Below are 16460 nucleotides of genomic sequence, written 5' to 3' on the forward strand. Positions count from 1 at the left end.
GGAGAAGGAATGAAGGAATGGAGGGAGGGAGGAGAGTAGAGGAAAGAAAGATGAAGACAGAGAATTACCGAACAACCTTTAACTCCAGAGGAGTAGTTACGATGTTATGGTGAAAAGATCCCTGGCCATTTCATAGATTTCATAGATTCATATATATTAGTGCTAGAAGGGACCTCAGAAGATAGTTTCATAGTAGCTAGGGTCAGAAGGGACCTGAACAGATCATCTAGCCTGACCCCCTGCCACAGGCAGGAATGAATGCTGGGTTCACAAGACCCCAGACAGGTGATCATCCAACCTCCTCTTGAATTTGCCCAAGGTAGAGGCGAAGAGCACTTCCCAGATTATACCATCCTAACTGTAAAATATTGCCTTCTGATCTGTAACCTAAACCTATTGTCCATCAGCTCGTTACCATTGTTCCTTGTCACCCCAGGTGGTGCTGGGGAGAAAAGGGCTCTACCTATTTGCTGTTGATCTCCCTTGATGAGTTTGTAGGCATCCACCAGGTCCCCCCTCAGCCTTCTCTGGGGGGGAGGTGTTTCTGCCCAGCCAGGGGCCCTGCTGTCCCTCAGTGGGAACCCTACCAATCAGACAAACACAAGAGAGAGGTTTAACAACCTGCGGGAGGGCTGTAGCCACTGAGGCAAGCCCTCTGCTGTGGGGTCGGTCCAGGCGCTCGGCTCAGGGGGAACGGCCGGCCATGCCGCAGACTCCAGCGACTCCTCAGTGCTCCCACGCCTGGAACCATGTGCCTCTTCTGCTTCCCTTGACTGGCCCTCGCCCTACCTGAGGTGCGGCAGGGATGATGGCAATAGGATAGGGGGTTTGGAGACATGGGACGGGCAATGAGATGATGGAGGTGAGGGACCCGCAGCCCATGGGCAACGGCCTTCCGGGCTCCTCTGCTGAGAGGGAGGCAGGGTGACCCCTCTCCATCCCAGGGGCCATGCAGGCAGGGAGCACCGAGGGCACTGGCACATCCGCATGTGCCCGCCTTCCCTCAGCAGACCGCCCCATGGCTGCTTGCTCAGACCTCTTTGAACCTCTGCCCTGGCACCCCCTGCCTGCCCCGCCAAGCGGGATGAGGAGAGGGGCCAGAGTGCTAGGTACCTGGTAACCTGGGGGTGAGGGAAGCGGTTCTGAACTCCAGGTTGTCCCAACCCTCCCTTCTGGATGCTGCCTTGCCCCCTCCCCCCTGCAGACGGGCAGGCGAGGAGCAGGCGCCAGAGGGGGACATGGAGCCGAGCCCAGCTCCCTCCAGCCAGCTCCACAAACCCACGAGGGGGGAGAAGCATCCACCCAGAGGGCAGCAGCCAGCACTCAGTGCCATGGCCAGCACCTTCCCATCAGGTGGGGCCCGGGGTTTTTCTCAGGTCCCGGCTAGTTTCCCCGGAGGCTAACATGGCTGGGGCCACCCCAGACAGAGCCTTCAGGGACCCCACTGGTCACAGCACACCACGATAATTGACTTGCATCAACCACTACCCTCCGGGTCTGACCACAGAGCCAATTCCCCAGCCAGTGGATCGTGGTGAAGCCGAGGATGCAGTTGGCCAGTTTGGCCAAGAGGGGATCATGGGATACCAGATCGAAGGCTTTTTTGAAGTCAAGATATATGACATCAATCACTTCTCCCTTGTCCAGGTGATAGGTCACCTGGTTGTAAAAGGAAATAAGATTGGTCAAGGAAGACCTACCCACAACACACCCACATTAAATGTCCCCTCACAGTAATTCCAGTGAGAGAGGCAACTGTAGATGTGAGGGGTTTGTAGGCATTTGTACCTCAGTATGGGCTGGTGCTTAAAGGGCTTGAAAGGGGACCAGAAATCACCCTAGAGCAGTGGTTCTCAGACTTTTTGGACCATATCATCCTTGCCAACCTTTCGTGTTTCTTGGAGACCATAGTACAAATTTCTCGTTGAATTTATAATGGACAAGTGGATGAGGAGCGTTATGATCTCCAAACCAGTTGCAGACAAGGCAATATATTTCCAGGTCTCTGGAATATAATCCTGAACACCCCACAGATCTCTGGATCTGGAATCAGTTTATACTACTGTGCATTTTGGTTCTTGCAACTGCTGTACCACTAATTGCCGGCTTTGTGCAAAGTTGTCTCATACGATGACTTCCCAGGCACCGTGCAGAGTCTGCCTGCAGAATCCTACAGACAGATATATGTGGCTGCTAAAAAATGCATGCATCTGAGTTGCCATGGTGCTAACTATTTTAATTGTAACACTCCTGATACTTAATTTAACATACTTTTAAATCACATCAGGATGCTTAGGACCTGGCATAGACATTTTTATTACACTAAGAGTTAACAAATAACACATATGTTGTCATTTCTGCTTTCTGCTTTTCAAACTGATGCACATCTGGGCAATATCACAAGGACAGCAAAGATATATCACCTATTTGTTAAGGCAGGGGACCTTTTACTCCACTTATATGAGACTCTTCATCATTTGTAAGCAGTATAGGGACTTTATGCACAGCTGAACAGTTCTCATTGCATCCAGTAGAGCACGATGTTGCACACAGTCCAGTTTATTCAAATACATCAATTTTTGTCTTTCATGAATGCTGCCAAACGTCACATTTTGATGTGTTTCAAAATTTGAAATGATTTCAAAGCCTCGCTCCCTGCTGCCAGCCAAGACACACTACAAAGTGAGCTAGCACTGTTATTGACATATCATTGATAGCAGACAGCTGTTGCGATTTTCCCCCCAAATGTTTTATGTCTTTATAATGAAACCAGTTTTTTCCTCTGACAATGGCAATAAAAGTCAGTTACAGTATTGCTTCTTCATCTTTCCCCACTGTTTTTGAAGTGCTAAGTTGGACAAATATTTCCCTATCAGAAAATTGCTGAAATAAGTTGGGAACAGGACAAAATGGAATATTTAGTAAGTGCTTATATTTGAAGTGATATAAATTTCTCCTGCTAAGTATTGGTTTTAAACAACAAAGGAATTTGGATCAGGCTGTCATTCTTTTGCTAATTCAAAGGAAATTAATTATAGAAACTAAATGGTCAGATCATTTCTTCTTCCACAGACAAAGTAGAAGAGAAATCCATCACATCTTTCATCTTCTCCCCCAGAGAAATAGAAAGAAGATGTTGTAACTGTCCCTATTCCATTGCCCCTGAATGAGCTCCTCTGGAGTGCTCTGCCCAGATAAAGCCCTAAAAAAATTCTTGGGTGTGCACTTAGTTTTACTTTCATACTTGGGAGAAAACCAATAGCCATATTTGGTGTCAGGAAGGAATATCCCTGAAGGGATTTATTGCAATTCCACTTCCATAGGTAGATCCAGGATTTTGGAAAAAAAGCATGCAGATGGTGTGGTACATCGTAACAGCACATTTTTCCAGTTAAATAGAAAATAGAATTCTTTACCAGTATGATAGGGGGCTAGCTTTATATTATTCAGTTAATGGTCAAAGCAAAAACAAATAGATCTACTGGAATATGTGCTAGTTTGCTGGAGTATATCTAACATTAAAGAATTGCAACAAATTAGGTGAAAAATGGTCAAAAGATATTGTATCATTAATCCTGTGGTCATTATACATTTCCATTTCTCATTCATGTTCATAAAACAAAAACTGACCTTTGTGACCTTCTTGACAGTCTCTCCAACACTTGACAGTCAGTCACTTCTACACCTGAGTTATTATTACTCAACCCGAGTTAAGATTTTAGCCAAAGCTAAAAACAGTCTAAAGGGGTGGTGAAATAGAAGAAAGACATTCCTGGAATGGCTGCCAGACAGCAACATTGAGGAAGAAAGGATAGTGCGAATAGCGAAACATCAAGTAGGTTGTATCAGCAAAACTTGTCCTATCCAAAGGTGCATCTTATGGCAGACAGTATGAATCCTAGGGCAACGGTTGTGTGCTTTGCCAGCAAACCTCAGGTCTTTGCTCATCCTTTTACCACAAGCATATAGTAAAATGGCTCTTGGCTCTGGCAGAAGTCAGTAGGAGTATAGCTGCCATGGCAGCTAGAAAGGTCAGATGACCTAGGGCCTTCACATTCAAAGTTTTGCCTTGAGTGGATCTCCAAAACAGTCAGGCCGGCTCTGCAAAAGAGTAAATCCCAATTCAGTGTTGGGATCATTCTGAAAAGAATGCCATTAGTTGATGTTTCCAGTTGTGTGTGTGTGCATGCGTGTGTGTGTTTCAGCAGTCAGGGTATACTTGCTCATAAGTTGGGAAAATCTTAACACAAGGAAGTTTCTTAGAAGAGCTGTGGGTTGCAGTTTAGGAAATGGAAATCCCTAGGTAGTTCTTAGACATAAAAGGAAGTTCCACTGTAAAGAGGGTTCCAAAATGTAGAGATGGGGTAACCTATGCAAAAGGGCCTAATGTGTGAATCAAAATCTCACTTTCAAAAGTGACTTAGGAGACCATCTGCAAAGGTACTTAGGTGCCTAACTGCTAGCGAAATAGAACTGGGGCTACAAGGGCACTTATGCAATTCTACGGCAAATGCAGGCAAACCTCCAAACAGGTTTAGCTTTTGAATTCGGTCAGATTGCCCCCCCATTACACACACACAATTATGCTTGCTAAGTGATCAGCATTCCTTGTGATTATAAATACCTGTTTGAAAAAAAAAAACACATGAGAATGGTCCTCCACTGTTGAATATTAAGTATTTCTTGCTTCCAGTTGGACCACTAATAACACATATAGCAACCAGCACTAACATGAGTAATACCACACGAAAGTGATTCACGTATGCTGGAAGCTTCAAGCCAGATTCTGCTCAGCTCCAGTTTTAGATGCAGATTCGGATTCCTAAAGTGACTGAGCAAGTTTTGTCCATCCCTGACATATAGCACATGAGGTTGGTGAAATAACTAACCCCAAGCTGTGGGGTAAAGCAATCCTTCAGCACGCAGTAGGCACAAGTATATAAGCAGCAACACTACAAAATATAGCTACAAGAACCAAGCCAACAAGCTTGATTTCAATCCTGCTGCTTTCCAAATGCTTATTTATAACTGCATTCTTCCCCACAGTTTTTGAGTGCTGTCTGAAGATTAATGGCACCAGTCACATGATACAGATAGGGATGTATTATGGTATGGAATGCATGGCTCAAAGAGGTAAGAGCAAAACTTTCAACAACATCTGCTAGTTCAGGCTTTCTTAAATTTTGTAGCCCAAGTGTTAAGGATCAATAAGTTCTTAAGTGTTAAAAACTGAAGTACCAAAATTACTGGTGATCTTTGAAAATGTGGTCATGCTCATGTAGGTTGTATATGAAAAAGCAAAAGCATAGTTTGTTTCTCTTGGTCACAGTCTTATCTGAGATACATTGCCAAGAAAGCCCAAGGAAGGGAAGAATACAAGCAGGGAATAAAGTGATTGTGACCCATAGGATGAAAGTTCTGCATCCGGCCAGGATGTTTCGTAAGGCACACGAAGCTGCTTGTTACCTGTTTAATTTACATTTTGTTTTAAAATGCATACAGAATAGCTAATAAGAGACAGGTGAAGTGAAGAGGGGCAGGAAAGGAAACAGAAGGACATGTATGAAGGCCCAAACTGAATCTATTTCATATTTTTTCTGAAAAGTCTGAATGCTCTTGGAGGAAAAAAATCCTTTTGCTGCTTCGTTCCATGACCAATAGTGATCTGCCACAATATGGCTGCACTCATTTCCTAGATTGCAGAGTTTTCCCCCTGTATCCTCTGTGTCTGAGCTGAACTATAAATTCTCCAAAGTAAGGATCTTGGGTACAATCCTAGAAGGTATCTAAGTATTTTAGAAGCCTAAGTCCCATTTTAGGAGCTTGTACTCAGGACGGGAGAGGGAAGATCCTGCCTTGAGCTGGGGGCTGGACTAGATGACCTCATGGGGATCCTTCCTGCCCTGTCTTTCTGTACTTTATAAGAAAAGAAGCACAAAATCTGAACCAAATCATCCTTGTTTTGCACTTTTTTAACACTGGAAAGCTTTGATTTCTGCCATTGTTCAGTTGTCCCAATCATTATGCGTGCCCTTCCCCGTTCTAGGCTTTGACATCGATTCCCTGTTTCCAGATGTTTGATCTATTTTTTTGAAGCAATCCTGCCTGCAAATTGATATAGCTAAACGCTGTTTCCCAGCAACTGTACAATATATCAGACATGGCCATCATCTGCTCTTGCTGTCCTGTAATCTATTCTCATGCTATGCCATCTCAAGGCCTTACCAGCAGCTGTCTTTAGTATGGTAGGGTCATCCAGGTCAAAAGTGTTTATTCCAAAAAAATAACAAAAAACCTCAGTGAGCCCCCAAACCATTTTTCCAAACTATTTAAATGATACTCTAGTTTGACTGTGATTACTCTGCCTGACCTGACTGGCAGTAGAGAAAATCCAAAGGGAACTACTGCATTACAATCTGATAATTGCAACAAGAATTCACTTTGTTTTCATTTCCCCTTTTCTTGTTATAATTTGTATAACAAGAATGAATTTGGGGCTGTATGATTTCATTTGCTTTCCCTATCAAGCTCTGTAAGAATCAAAGGCTAGACTCTGGGCCAGAGAGTACAGCTCAGATCTGCACATGGAGGAACTCTCTATGCACCCTCTGATATGTTACAGAAGGCTCAAACACAGCCTTAGAAATAGCATTTCCTTTCTCTTGCCTGCTGTCCAGGTCTGAGGATCTGCATAACGACAAGTGTGAGGTGGGTGAGAGGCAGGCAGGGTGCTGTGTAACATCTTTCATAGAGCTCAGATTACAAATATCGTACCGCTAAAGCAAAGTGACCGGAGAGGATGCAGGTTCATTTTTCCTGCTGAAAGCTGGAGAATGCATCCTCTGTACCTGGACATGGTTAAGAAGTGCTCCTAGGTAGCTCCCCTTCCTCCCTTACTGGTAGAGCAATAGATCTCCCCAATGGCTTTCTGAGCCATTTTCCTAGAGACTGCCCAACAAGCATCTCCCAGCTGTTGAAGTCCCATTGAAAACATCATTGGAAGTATGTTTCCAGGAAGTAGAAAACTGAGGCCTCAGGTTTGCATGGAGGCACCACACTTCAGACCAGATGTCTCTGGCTTCTAGGGGGCTGCTTATGTCATGGCAATAGAGTGTCCCATGGAGGAACAGTCAAATACACCCCACCAATTTTGCATGCAGTGAATCCATGGATATGACACTTCAATTCCTGGAAAGTCAAACAGAACGACATCTGAGGAGTTTTAATTTAATGCACAAGAAAGACTTTTAAAGCATTGGGAAATCTCACTTATGCAAACAAACATGCAGTTACAATGTATGAAAGGGCAAAAATTGTGGCGTGTACATGAGCCCCTAAAATTTATTGTCTAGCAAGGCAGCCTGTTCTACATATCAAGACATTTTTTTAACAGAACGGCCTTTAACTTTCTTTCCCTGTTATTTTTTTTGGTTTTCCCGGAAGGGGCAAACACATCCTCTAATCTCTCCTACGCCTGTGGATGTGAGAAGGGTCAGATTTTAAAAAGCAAATCTACATAGAAGGGTTGCAGGACACTGTTTTACCTTTACCCATTATCGTCAGTGGTAATTAGGTGCTTGTGAAAAATCCCTTTAGACATCTATCTGCATTAGTAGGTGTTTAAATACTTTCAGCATTCTGACCTGAGAACCAATGCTGAAATCACATTCTTCTGTCAGATTCACAGCTGCAAATGGATCCTAGACAAAGTTAATGATGGTCACCATAAAGGCACACCTTGCCCCTTAGCATAAATATTATTGGAATCTGGACCAGGCTTTCAGAAGTCAATATGTTGAAGCCATGGTGGATTTAGGAATAGCATTTCTCCTTTCATGCAGGGGATTGCACAGATGAATTTTGAAGCTTAGATTATCTTCTGGGATTAAGAATAACAAAAAGTCCTTCTTCAAGTATATAGGTAGCAAGAAGAAGTCTCGGGGTAACATTGGGCCCCTACGAGGCAGGGCAAGACAGGGCAGGGCTGGGCAGGGCAGTTGGTGACAGACACGCAAGAGAAGGCAGAACTCTTCAACAAGTTCTTTGCCTCTGTGTTCCTGTCCACTGACAATGGGGGGCTCTTGGGTGATAGCATAGAGAGGCCCAGGAAGGATACGAATCCCCTGACAGTTAGTTCAGACCTAGTTTAGAATTACCTGCAGGGCTTAGATGTATCCAAGTCGGTAGGCCCGGATGACCTTCATCCGTGGGTGCTGAGGGAATTGGCTGGTGTCATTGCAGAGTCATTGGCACGGCTGTTTGAGGACGCCTGGTGCTCAGGCCAAGTCCCTGAGGACTGGAAAAGGGCCGATGTGGTCCCTATTTTCAAGAAGGGGAGGAAGGAAGGGCCTGGCAACTACTGGCCAGTCAGCCTCACTTCTATCCTGGGGAAGGTCTTTGAAAAAATTATCAAGGGCCACATTTGTGAGAGCCCTACAGGGGAAGTGAATTGAGGGGTAACCAGCATGGGTTCGTGCCAGGCCAATCCTGCCTGACTAACCTGGTCTCTTTCTGTGACCAGGTAACAAAGAGCTTAGATGGGAAGGAGGAAGTTTATGTCATCTTCTTGGACTCCAGAAGGCCTTTGACACAGTGTCCCACCCAACTCTCATGGGCAAGCTGAGGGGCTGCAGCATTGATGAATGCACAGTCACATGGGTGGCAAACTGGCTCCAGGGGCAAACCCAGAGGTGGTGGTGGATGGGTCGATGTTGACCTGGGAGGGTGTAGGCAGCAGAGTCCCCCAGGGCTCGGTCCTTGGGCCGGTGCTGTTCAACATCCTCATTAGGGACCTGGACGAGGGTGTGGAGAGCAGCCTGTTCACGTTCGCTGATGACACCGAGCTGTGGGGTAAAGTGACTACACCGGCAGGCAGGGACTGCATCCAGGCAGACCTGGATAGGTTAGAGAAGTGGGCAGATCTGAACAGGATACAGTTCAACAAGGACAAGTGCAGGGTGCTGCAGCTGGGGAGAAGGAACCAGCATTATGGTTATAGGTTAGGGCCTGTCCCTCTCAGCAGCACAGAGGCAGAGAGGGATCTTGCAGTCAAGATTGACTCCAGGATGAATATGAGTCACCAATGCGACGAAGCAATAGGCAGAGCCAAATGCACCCTGTCATGCATCAACAGGGTCATCACTAACAGGTCCACACAGGTCTTGCTCTCCCTCTGTGCGGTGCTGGTCAGGCCACAGCTGGAGTACTGCATCTGGTTCTGGGCACCGCACTTCAAGAGGGACATGGAGAACCTGGAGAGGGTCCAGAGGAGGCCATGTGTATGGTTGGGGGCTTCCGTGCCCAGCCCTTGGAGGAGAGGCTGAGGGACCTGACTCTCTTCAGTCTCTGTAAGAGGAGGCTGAGGGGGGATCTTGTGGCTGCCTACAACCTTATCAGGGGCCAGCAGCAGGGACTCGGGGAAAGTCTGTTCCCCAGGGCCCCCTTGGAGTCACCAGGAACAATGGCCACAAGCTGAGGGAAGATAGGTTTAGGTTAGATATGAGGAAGAACTACTTCACTGTAAGGGTGGCCAGAGCCTGGAATAGGCTTCCCAGAGAGGTGGTGCTCTCACCTTCCCTAGAAATCTTCAAGAGGAGACTGGATAGGCACCTGGCTGGGGTCTTATGACCCCTGCCACCCCCCAGTGCTCCTTCCTGCCCCTGGCTGGCAGGGGGTCGGACTCGATGATCTGTCCAGGTCCCTCCCAACTCATTGATTCTATGATAAGGAAATGGGGTATAAGGTGGAGGGTTGCTTCACTGCCCCTAGGAAAGGAAGAAAGTCATTATCCAAGTCCTCTTAAGTATTGCTTGAATGTAAGATTTACTATTTTAAAATAAAAAACACATATCAAATAAAACTCAGGTGCTAAACTATTGACTACAGTGCCCAGAAAGCCCTGCCCCACTCTGTCCTGTGAGCCTGGCTTCCTCCTCCTTTGACAATCACTCTCAAGCAGGTGGTAAGAAGAGATTGCTTGAACCTTCCCTGGCTGCTGCTTCATTTTATCATGTGGTGTTTAATACCTCACAAGCAAATCCAGGTCTCCCATGAGGATTCTGGAGCACTAGGGATGTTGACTTTCACCTCTGTGGGGTAGTGAGGACAGGCCAGGAAGTAACAAAAGTTACAACGGAACCTGGATTAACATTTTCTGAAGGTGTCTGTCAGAAAATGCTGAACTGACAAAATCAAAATGTTCTTGGGCTTTATGTAGTCAAATGTTTCAAATGGGGGGGGAAAAAAAGATCCGACCATTCTGTTTCAAAAAGGCCAAAATGCTTTGTTTTGTTCTGTTGTAACTTCTTCATTTTTATTTGATCATTTCAGCTTTCCCTCCTCATCTTGAGAAGCCTCTTGCAAGACTGTCAAAGTATTTTTTCCTAAAATTCTACTCCACAAGGAATTTCAAAATTCAGACTTTTCCTTCTGAGCAGGACGGTGCACCCCAACCATGCTTCTCCATCTTTTCTTAACCCCTGGTCCACCTCCAGACAATGCACAGCCCCACCAACAGTCTTCCCCTCAGCTCCATCTGCTTCTCCACGGCCCATCTCCAGTCTCTCACCTCCTACCCTGCTGTTCCTTGTTCATCCACTTCCCTTGTCTCAAGCATTGCTAATTAGCCTATCGGCCTTGCTAAGTAGCCAATCTGATGAGTTCATTATATCCCTGTCTCTGACCTTGGTCTCCCCACAACACTTCTACAGTCTAGTAGTTGACAGCCAGGGTGCTACAGGTTCACCAAGAGGGCTACCCAGGCATCTTAGGGTAGCTACCTTAGCTCCGGACTTGGTGATTCAGGCTATGCTCTCTTTTACAAAGTTTGACCTACAGACACTTAGTAAAGATTTACTACATTTACACAGTTCTGTTTTACTAGCTCCATAACTGTGAGTAGTATCTCAGCGGAAGCTGCCGTTCTGCTGATACTTCCCAGTAGGAGCATCATTTTGCTGTTATATGGCAGGGGAGAGATTTCAGCTTCGATTTAAATGCATACTAAACCACTCTTAAACTAACCAATTAAAAAAATAAAGGAGAAGGAATGCCTGTCCTTCTCTTTGATCAACTCTACTGCTTTCCTGAATATTCAAAGTCAAGCTATTTCTCTCCACCTAATGTACATCATGCTGTTAGAACACTGAATTGCTAGCTGTTAAATTATCTTTTTTTTTAAATTAAATTTAAAAATACTTCACTGTCCTCTATAGTAGGATGTGACAATGATAATGCATGTTATATAACCAACATCTGTTACTAGCAACACATCAGCATCCTGTTGCTATTTCTCTATTGAATAGCTCTTCCTGCAATCAGAAGTATCATCTGAATACAGGGTATGACATTTTTTTCCAGAGAGAAGGTTGCTGATAAAGAGGTTGTTGCTCTTACCAGGTGTTGCTGGAAACAGGTAGCAACTATTACGCTGCTTGTTCCTGTTAAGAGATGTAAGGTTGCCAGTATGGCACCTGATAACTTATGCTTGATTTCATTTCTGTGTTTCAACATCATGAAAATAGCAGTTTGGGGTCTATACTGAAACCTCTTTGGATGTGATGGCATTAGTGTTATGTCTGGTTCAGACTGACATACTGACTTTGATCATGGACCGGGGTCACTTTGTGTGAGGGGCTATATGAATGAAGAGCCAAAAGGCAGCCCTGGTCTCAAAGAAGTTATCATCTAAGAACTGGCATGTCATGCACAGTTTGGACAATTTGAAAAGATACAATGAAGGTACCTGTAAAAATAAGTGAAGATCTGATTCTGATGGGGAACTCTGAATTTGCCCTTGCTCTTCTTCTCTACCAGCTCCTTACCAGCACCTTCTCTACCAGCACCTAAAAGTTGCTGTGCAACCTTTTATCCTATTGCATTTGCCAGCAGTATATCAGAGTATTTTTTCGTATGCAAATAATGCCACTATCCCGTAACGTTTCAATCTGATTAAATGAATCCAGTTCAGTCTTAAGAACAACAGAAGTACCCAACATTTATGACTGATGGTATATTGCAAAATGCTGCATTGTACCTCCTAGATAACCAATCTGGAATCTGGGGAACTAGCACAACTAGAGGTGTTAGCAACATTAGGTGACCCATTGATTACACTGAATAATAAGGCATGGAAAGGAAGAGGGAAAACATTTGGAAGATTTTTTAGTGCTGGTAGAGAAAAAGAGCAAGGGCAAGGTGTTGGACAAACATAAAGTAACAGTTCTTCTCCTGAAAATAAGGGCCAGAACTTGACAGGACAAGGACTTGACAGGGACTCGATTCCTGGCTGGCATAGCTTGATAGAGCTCTTCTAACTTCAGTAGAATAAAGGGAATGAATCTGGGTTAGGGACCTAGCACAATCTTTGTACAACACAGAGGTGCATCAAACTTGACTTGCCTCAAACTGGTCTGGGGAGTTGGAGCACTTTCAATTAATGTCTGTACATCCCCTTACTGGATTTAGCTATAATAACTATACTATAAACTTCCATGGCACTTAAGCATAAGTATTTCCCTGAATTGTGCCTAATGGACAGGATGAGGTGATGTTTTTAGAGCGGGGTGGCCAAACTGTGGTACATTTATCCCTGGGGGTATGCAAGATATCTCTGGGGGAGGGCGGGTACTGGGGAAAAATTGTGTAATGGCAGATTTAATTTTCATTATAATATTAATCAGCATTTTAAAGGGTTAAACTATAAATCATATACTGGTAGGGGTACACAGGCAGTTGGTAAATTTGGAAAGGGATCTGCAATAGGAAACAATTTGGGGAACCTCTGTTTCAGAGCGTTGACTGAAGAGTCTGCTAGTTTTTGATAGCTTGTGGGTTCTTTGTTGCTGTAAGCCACTCCTTGAAACGGTAGAACATAAATCTCAGAAATACTACTGATAATATATAGCAGACAAATGTAGTTATGAATGGGATCAGGCAGGGAGGAATACAGAGGTAAGAGTAATATGAGCACTAGTGGTTTTGATTGGTTTTGCCCCATTTGATATAGTCCTTCTGTAGTCCAGAAGAGCACACATTAGTGAGTGAAGCTCCTAATGTAGCAAGTCATCCAAGACTGAATATTACCAAAATACCCGTTTTATTTTACATTTAATATAAAAAAAAAAAGGTTGATGATACAAAGTAGATCAGGTTATGCTCAAACTCTGTGAAGTCATGCTGCTTCCCAGAAATGATCTGGGGAAATCTTCAGATTCCAGTGGGATATATCAAATTGGCATGTTGTGCAAAGGCTGATGCATGCTTGTAGACTCTGACGGCAGTAAAGTCCTCAAAGTACCCAAAATATGTACAGTATCCTGTCAAAATATTCACTTCTTGCCCTTTCAAAGATATAGAAAAACTTCAGCTGTCAGACTCTTTCTGTCTTAAGGGAAACTGGGTCAACACATACAAACAGACCTGCAGTACTTGAATTTACTTCCATAACTGGTCGCCTACATACTGTACAAATAAAATGAGAAGTAAACACACAGACCTGACTCAAATTATACAGTTCTTCCTGCATATGCATAAGGGCATGCTCTCAGCTAGAAAGCTTGTCAATTTTGAAGAGGTGAGTTAAAGCAGTTTCAGGAGGTAGGCTTGCTCTGGGGTCCCCAAGCCAATTTTTGGCAAGTAGATCCTTCCATTTTTAAAAATATATATATATATATATTTTTTATTTTTTTTTCTTTCCCTGATGGCTGTCTAAAAGACCCACACAAACACCAGGAGGGATGCTGACTAGCTGATTGTACAGGGGAAAATGGAAACCAGAATGTACACTAGGTCAAATGCTCAAAGTAAGCCAGAGAAGTGCAGAGAAAATATGTTTTCTTCCAACCTTTCTTATAGTAATTTGAAGTGTGACACATGGGGAGGGTGGTGTGGTAGCTCAGTCTGTAGACTTGGCCTCTAGAAATTGAATCTTGTTCCTTGGACTTGTGCATTGTTGGGCAAGTCGCTTAATCTCTCCAGGCAATGGGCTTCCTTTCTCCCATCCCCCTTCCATATTGTCTTCTTGCAAACTCATCATGGCAGAGATTGTCTCTCATTAGACATATGCGCATAAACACAGAGCCGAGCAAGCAAAAGATCTCAAACTGCTCTTGAATAAATTTCAAGTGTCAGGTAAAAGGGTCCGAAAGGGGCCATTATATCCTCTAGGCTGGCCACTAGTTACCTCTGTAATCATCGTAATATCTTGTGCTTGATTAAACCACACACTCCAGAAAGGCAGCCACAGTATTACCCTAAGGCCGTTTCTTTCCTAGGTAGTTTGCTCCCATGGTTAATGACCCATACTATTAGAAATAAAGCACACGTTTTTAATGTGACTTTTTGTAGCTTTTGTTTTGGCTTGCTCGGACTTTCAAGGTGTGATTGTCAAGTTGACCATGTTTCTCTCTCATCATATTTTTTTTCTTTTGCAATATTCAGGTAGCGAGGTTTTTTATACATCAGTATGTCCACAGGCCAAAATACTGACCTCAGGTTCTGTCCGTATATTCTTAGCCTTGTTTCTCATTTTTCATGCTTTTTAAATTAATCATGTTAATTTGTAAAAGTCAATTGATATAAAGGTAATGGGTTTTTGAGAAAGCTGTTAACAGTAATTTGCTTAATTAACAAATCATGTATAAAATCGTGCTCGCTATAAACACTGCTGTGGAGCAAATGCAATCCATTAAGAATCAAAGGGATGCGTCATGTTCTGCTCTGTCAAAAAGACTTAGCTGCTGATGAGTAGGTTTTCAAGACTGCGCACTGGTAGGAAGTGTCTTTCCATATGTCCATTAAAAGTCTTTGCTTTTTCTGCTGCTCCGGTGCTAGCCTGCCAGTTGCTGTCAAATCTACTGGTTTCCACTAACCTCCTATCCAGCCCTATGGGAATGCATTCTAAGCACAATTTATTGAACACCGTGACCTTTAAAAGGCTCTTAGCTTTCAGACTGCTGGGAGGAGGGACAAGACATGGAAAGCAAGGGAGCCAGGGCCAGTATTTATCACATGGCTGTAACCCTCAGACCATTGTAGCAAAATGTGAAGCAGATCTTTTATTGTGGCAGGCCATTAATGTTCCCATTTATTAAAAAAATGTAATGTGCCTATTCTTGTAATGCCCGGGGCCACACTGAGACAAGGGGAAACTCTGATGCTATTAGATATCAGAGATATATGCAAAGCCGGACACAGGTCCAGGCAAACCGGGAGGTCGTCCAGGGCCTGGATAGGAGAGCGCAAAAATGGTAATTTTAAAATTATTATTATCATTATCTCTGGTAAAGGGGGGCCCAATACTAAAAGTTCACCCAGAACCACCAGGAATCTAGGTACGGTGCTGGATACATGTTTAGGTAGACTATGGAGGCAATGTCTGATAATCAAAAGACAGGAATACACTAATGATTTTTCATGCTATGGGCCATAAATTCAGCTGATTTAAACTGGCATTGGGCCACTGAAGTAAATTAAGCTATACTGCTTCACACTCCCTCGGCCAGGTACAGACATTACACTTTCACTGGTATAAATGATCAGAAACTGGCCTATACCTGTATCAGAACAGAAGTTTAGCATAAATAAACTGCTTTGAAAAAATGGTGGTACGTAGTCGGAGATTTGTGCCCCCACACCACCAAAGGGTGAATGCGTGCTCTGTTCACAACCAGTCTAAACTATGATGCTTAGAGAAAACTACATAACTTAGATAAATTCTGCCTCTGGCTTTTTTGAATATATGTAACTACCCCTGGTGTCTGGCCCAAGCTTTCCATATTCATTTGGCATAGCAGCACATTTTGCCTTTGGCTCACAAGCATATCCTCTGATCACCTGGACACTATATCCAATATATCTGAACACACACTCCAGGCTTCTCCTTTTCCAAATTTAGCCCCCAAACTCTTACAAATAAAGTTTTGGGTCCATCCCTTTAGTAATGGATACATCATTCTTTTGTTTGAAAGCATTATTCTTCATGGCATATGTAATAAATTCAATCCATTAAGGCGGAGAAAAAAATAGAAGTGGCTTCCATTGGATTTACTGTAGAACTGCGTAAGTGGCATAATGAAACCAAAAGTCAAGGGAATTTGGTCTAGGTTTGTTCTTTGTCACCAGCTTGAATCTCTGCTCAGAGTCAGCAAAAGGTTTGGGAACAGTCCAGTGACTCTCAGTTGTAGCCCTTGATATCATTGGAGAAGAGCCACAAACAGCTGGGAGCAATACTTGAATTACAGCACGTGCTTTTAGCCAAATTCGGTCCTGACTGGCAGTGCATTGACATTAGCAAGATATAAGTAAAATGGAACGCATTTACTTTCGTTGTGGGGTTAGGGAGGAAGGTTCATTTTAGTAAAATAAACTTTAGCTAACGCATAATTAGACATTATACACAAGAGAAGGCTGAGGGGGGTCTAATGGCCTGCTACAAACTAGTCAGGGGGGATCAGCAGGCA

Source organism: Crocodylus porosus, unplaced genomic scaffold (genome assembly GCF_001723895.1).
Source record: "Crocodylus porosus isolate Cpor-Errol unplaced genomic scaffold, CroPor_comp1, whole genome shotgun sequence".
Classification (NCBI taxonomy): Eukaryota; Metazoa; Chordata; order Crocodylia; family Crocodylidae; genus Crocodylus; species Crocodylus porosus.